This window comes from Grammomys surdaster, unplaced genomic scaffold, assembly GCF_004785775.1.
Source record: "Grammomys surdaster isolate TR1022 unplaced genomic scaffold, NIH_TR_1.0 125832, whole genome shotgun sequence".
NCBI classification, from domain to species: Eukaryota; Metazoa; Chordata; class Mammalia; order Rodentia; family Muridae; genus Grammomys; species Grammomys surdaster.
Genome location: NW_021620660.1, coordinates 1860799 through 1866932, shown reverse-complemented (window position 1 = coordinate 1866932; position 6134 = coordinate 1860799). Strand labels below are relative to the sequence as shown.

Here is a 6134-nt window from a genome sequence, read left to right as displayed (position 1 = left end):
TAGCATCTTAGACTTGTAGAAACTACCCCTACCTTGCTGTAACCGCCTCTCTAAATGTATTCTACACTGGCCTTGGGTTTGACTTTCTTTGTTCTGTAAAACTATGAAATTGCTTCCACGTTGGCACATAGAATCTGGGGTGATTGTAATCTATGTTTCTGGACCATGATCACTTAAAATGGCCCTAGAATAAACTAATCTCTTATTTCCTTTAAGATGAGAGCTGTGGTTTTTTGCTTTGTCATTTTCTCATTATCTGTGAATTTCATTTTGTGAATTGGAGAGATAAGAACCCAGAGGTCACTAACTCAGTGGAAGTTTTACGTGACCATGGGAGTATGTCACTTTAAATCCTGAGTTAAAGTCCATCTGAGGAAAGATAATGTTTCTAATAGAAGTCTATTAACTCAAAGTCTATCTCGCCACTTCTCTGTATCAGCAGCAAGCTTCAGCCTTTTCCTACTTCAACGTGAAATCCTGGGGAAATTCCATTTCCTTAATAACCATTTCTTCAATAGTCTGATATAGCTCTAGACTAGGACATGTGTTTCTCTGTAGAAGATCTCAGCTTCTATCAGGATTGCCACAGTGCTGTGTGCTCCCAGACATAAAGCTCACTTTTTCTTTTTCTTCCTTCCTTCCTTCCTTCCTTCCTTCCTTCCTTCCTTCCTTCCTTTCTTTTTCTTTTCTTTTTTTAAATTACATTTTATTTATTTATTTTGTGTGTATATGTTTTGGTGCGCACATGTTATAATGCAGGAGTGGAGACAGAGGACAACTTGTGGAAGACAGTTCTTTTTCCACCATTCGGGTTCCAGGTATTGAACTCTGGTCATCTAGCATGTACCTTGGTAAAGGTATCACAGGTGTGTGTCTCTGTGTGTGTGTGTTGTGAGTGCATTTGCGAACATCCATGCTTGCACCATCCATGGGTTGAGACCAGAACATAACATTTAGGAGGTCTCCTTTAACATTTCTTGATGCATGGTCTCTCTTGCTTCTTCTTATATAGAATGCCTGATTTGTATTAGACTTGTCTGAAAGGTTTGGGGTTTGGAATTGTAAGGGGGCCACTGAGGGAGACTGTCCTTTGGATAAAAGACGTATTCTAAGAGTTAATAATTCCATGGTTAGGCAGACATAACGGCAGCAGAGCAGGAGTTCAGAGCAAGGTTCTGGCCCTGATGTCCTAGGAAGACACACACACACAGCAGGGGTGGGTTCTAGGAAAGTTCAGGACCGTGAAACAGATCAGGAGTCCCTTCTTATAGGTCTCATGTCATATGGTTAATGAGTCATCCTCAGTATGAGCCAAGCTGTCCTTGATCCCCAGGTCATAGGGGAGGTAGCCCTTCATTCTGGAGAAGGATTATGTGATTTTGAGAATTCTGGAGAGGAGAAGTACATTTAGTTGAAGTGTATCCAATTATACCAGTAGCCCTCTGATGTCCTGGGGGTCTGGTAAGCTGAAGTCTGTAAACTTGCTTGGGTTTGCCATTCTCCTGAAAACTTGGCACCTGGGAAGTCTGCTAAGGGATTAGAGAGTCACAGACAGACTCTCAGTTTCTTACATCAGCTGTGGCTGTAAGGAGGACGCTTCTGCATGTAAGCACAGCTCAGTTAGCTTATAGTTATAAAGCTAACATTGTCTACAAGCAGAAGTGATACTTTTTGATGCCCAGAGAGTAAGTTTCCTTCAGCTAACTTAATAACCTACAGTGGTTGTGTAAGGATGTACAGTTAGAGCCCAGCCTCTCGGGACGACTCTCACAGATACTGACAGGCATGCTACTGGTACTTTGTGTGTCACTTGTTAACAGGCTCACCTAGGAAGTGCAACTACACCAAAGACTTGTCAAAGTTTGTTCCCCACCCCATTCTGTGCCTCCTACCTGGAAATCTGAGGGGCCTGACTCTTGCTGTGAACCCCCTTCCTACAAATGTATGAGAAGAGGCTCCCTCTTTTGCTGGGAAGGCTCTGATTCTCTGTAGAAACTTCCCCATGAGGTAGGTCTCTGGTGCTTCGGACCCAAACTCTTCTGAGAGTCCCTGCCATTCTGCTGCTCCTGTCGGTGTGTTCACAGCATGAATAACTCTCATAATAAACTTCTTAGTCCCCGGTTATCTATCTCAGTGTCCCCTGAAATCACCAACCTCACATCCAAAACCTAACAGTTTGTAGACTTGAGAGGAGAAGGGTACAGAGGCTGTGGGGGTTTGAGCTGACCACAGAGACTTGGTTAAGGCTTTTTAACTGTATTGAACATTTTTTTTCCTTTGCTTTGGATTATGTATAGTTTTGATGCTGTAACCAGGAATGCCTAGCAGGAAGGAAATACTCTAAAGACACTTCTGCCCGTCCTTTTGGCTGTGAGACTATTGAAACAATGGACCCAAAGAAATTACAATTTACCCAAGAATCTCTCATGCTGGGAGAAAGAAAAGGCTGAGAGGAAGCCAGGAAGATAGTTGAGCTTGACAAAGAACTGTCTTCATGAGCCAGATTTAAAACTTCTCATATGATCCACTGGAAAGCTTGGGCTCAGACAGCAGTGATTGGCCAGACCATTACAACCCTGAATCTTGATGAGGGCGAGGCGGGATTGGGGGTGGGGAGGGAGAGGCGGTGTGTGTGTGTGTGTGTGTGTGTGTGTGTGTATGTGTGTCTGTGTTTGTGGATCTCTTTGCCCTTCTTTCCATGGTATTGATTTTCCTTCTCTCTCTCTCTTTCTTTTTTTTTTTTTTAACGTTAGCTCTTTTAATAGACTTTCTAAGAATGGGTGGCCCTAACTGTGGTAACAATGTGAGGCTGATTAAGCAGTGTCGTGTTGCATTAAATGACCTTTAGCTTTCTGTACCGCTCCTATAAAACATTCTGCTTATTCTATGAACATAAAAGAAACCGTTATCTCTTTCCTCCCTCCAGGAAGGAAAAGTAAGTCTGAGGTATGTAACTTCAGACATTTCAGAATTCTGTCATCGCAGTCTGACCAGCTGTTCACAGCTTTTGTTTAGGAAAGGACAGTGTGGCATCACACACCCCAAATACAGCCTGCCTTTCCTCTTTAAATCTGCGGTGGCCCTTGCAGTGAAACCTAACTCTGGTTTTGCCTTGGTTTCCGTTTGCTTCCTTTTCAAATGTATCTTCTTCCTGCTTAATTTTCTTTCTTTCTTTTTTTTTTTGTAAAAGGCAGAGCCTGCGAAAGGAGAACCCCCTTTCCATAGGTCTAAAAGACAGGAAGTTTACGAGAGGGTAGGGGCGGGGACGGGGAAGCATACTCTTTCAGTTCTAAAATACAGTGGCTATTAAGGCTGGAGATGCTGCTGCCCAGAGCACGAGTCTTAAAAAGATCTTCTGTCTAGATTTCCTCTTTTCCAGTCTCCTTGCCAGCAACTCCAGAAAACACTTCAAAGCTGATAAGAGGGCTTAGGCTCTCTTCCGTTTGAATCTACACTTCTTTCTTGACTCAGGATAACCAGCTAACAGATAGTCATTACTTTCATCCTGGAATGAATTGAGGATATTCATTAATTTCCTTGAAGCTAGATTTCTAGGAAGTCTTGACTTTGCCTGTCTCTTGAGGCAAAACTTTTCAACTTTTTTTTCCCTCCCCCTCCTGCTTTTTCTCCACTCCCCTGCAAGCAAGAGTGGACATATTCTTTTAAGCGTGACTTCTGTGGCCGGCATAGATCCTAGCTGAGGTCTTCCTCCAGTGTGCAACATTGCTGGATCTCACTGAGGCCTGGGCTGTTCTCCTTTTAACACCTCATAGCTGAGGTAAGTTGCCATTCTTGTTTTCTACTGTCGGAGATCAATCTTAGGGCCTTCTGCATGCCATGCAAATGACCTATCTCCTAGCTCTTATCCCAGACCTGTCTTGTTTTTACATCTTCATGCTAAATAGAAACTATTTTTTTTGACTTGTGCATTGACAAATGTGTGATTAGATCTGTACTTTTTACACTTTCCTATGTGTATGAGTCACTTGATCTTATTAAAATATAGGATGAGATCATGGGGGTTTAAGAGTAATCAGAATGAGTTGCACTCGTGCATGTAACCAGCAAATAACAAATTTAATTAATTAAAGAAATAAAAACAAGAACTGGAGATGTAGCTCAGTAGGTGGGCACTCGCCTAGCATATTTAAGGCCCTGGGTTCATTTACAGTGCTGGGTTCATTTAATTTCCAGGAGACTGGAAACTAAAAACAACCCTGCTGTGAGCCTGAGATTCTATGTGTTTTTTAGTTAGTTTATTTTTGTTTTAAAGACATGGTCTCACTATGTAGCTCTGTTTGGCCTCCAACTGGCTATGGAAGACCAGGCTGACCTCAAACTTGATCTGCCTGTCCCCAATTCCTGATGCTAGGATTAAAGGCATGCACCACTGCATTTGTCTTAGAATTTTTAACTTTTACCTAGGGATTGAAATCAAATTCATGTGTGATAGGCCAACCAGTATCCTACCTCTAAGCTGTTTCCCCAGCCCATAGATTCTGCCTTTTAACAACCTCCAAGAGACCACTGCATTGACTTGCAGTGGTTCGTATTCCAGCCTTTAGTAGTTTACTTAGCTCTCTAGAGATTTTGCTGTTTAAGAATGGGCTGGAGGGTACAGACAGGACCGGATTCGACTGACCGCATGATTAATGTAAAGAGCTGAGGAAAACAAAATCAAACAATATCCCTGCCCTGGTTGTGTTTCTACTCTGATGTGTTGTCTTTAAACTTCGAAGTTTTCCTGAAAGAGTTCCTAGATGCTGTAAGCAGGGTTTGTCAGATTAGGATGTCAGTGTTCCCTTTTACCGTATGTTCATCCATGAGCAAAGCCCCTTCTTTCTTCTCCACACAACACACATTTATTTACCAGCCCATGCTGCTTTTATGCCAAAACACCAGAAAGGAGTGGCGAGAACAGAAACTACATGCTCAGAAGTCTGAAATATCTACTGTCAGACTTTTTCAGCAGAAGTTCGCCAAGCATCCACGACATAGGCAGGAGGTGCTCTTGCCTCTTCAGGTCCGTCGGGCTATGAGTCTGGCTCTCTCTGTGGCACTGGTGATAGAAGACTGAGCCAGAGATTCCTGCTTGTTTGAAACTCACGTCATAGATCAATAATAATAATAATAATAAAGAAGAAGGAAACAAATGCATGAAGCAGTGTATAAAAGATATTCAGGAAGGCAAACGGAGGTTTACCAACAAAATGTTAAGGACAGCTAATTGAAGGCAGTCTAAAGAGACAGAGGGAAAAGCAGACAGAGTGGAGGAAAGCATGGGTGCGGCAGAAGACAGGTGTAGATGGAGTAATCACTTTACGGTTCCCATACCTAGGCATTTGTATTTGTTAGTTACTGCTGGCTTATGGCAACAGCGCACACTGCAGTTTAATGGCACCCTCCACAGGCCCATTCACTGTTCTATGAAGTCAGCTCTTTCATCATGATGGGGGTAGAGAGTAAATTGTGGGAACAGGTGGTTATTTCCAAGAGCGATCCAAAGTGTCTTTCTAGACCAGCATTAATTGACATGGTGATTATTAGTGGTATTAATTGCAAATCCAAATTCACAGACATTAGCATAATCCTCTTAAATCAGAATCCTGGTGCGTGGTCCCCTAAATCAGTATTTTCTATATGGCTTTGTGAGGGGTGATGGTGCTGGCACTTGAACCAAGGGTGTGGGGATGTGAGTTCCTACTGACCTATACACCCTGCTGTTGAGCAAATCTACCCTGAGAATTGATATTTGCTGAGATTCACCACATGTAACTATTAATAAATATTTATTTCTGTCAGTAGTTCTCAACCAGGATCAATTGTGCTTCTTATGTAAGACTGTCAAACAAAACACACCTTTTAAATATAAGTATCTCCTGTGTAATAATTTTAATTTAAGACTCAGGTTCCACTTGTATCTGTTAATAATTCCCCCACCCATGCTCATGCAAGCAACCCTAATTAAACATAGTGGGACACATACATCGCACACACACACACACATGCACACACACACACACACATACACATCTCACACACACGCAGACATGCACATACACACATGTGTGCGCGCACACACTTGCAGAGAGAGAGAGAGAGAGAGAGAGAGAGAGAGAGAGAGAGAGAGAGAG

The 6134-nt window shown here is 42.5% G+C and overlaps 1 protein-coding gene across 1 annotated transcript in view; it reads left to right on the top strand.

Moving 5' to 3' along the window:
- The first annotated feature begins 3359 nt into the window (after positions 1 to 3359).
- The window catches only part of Abcg2 (ATP binding cassette subfamily G member 2 (Junior blood group)), a 101862-nt gene continuing 99087 nt past the window's right edge, over positions 3360 to 6134 (top strand). The window contains exon 1 of the mRNA XM_028789401.1: positions 3360 to 3778. The gene's annotated coding sequence lies outside the window, so the exon portion shown is untranslated. The remainder of the gene's footprint in view (positions 3779 to 6134) is intronic.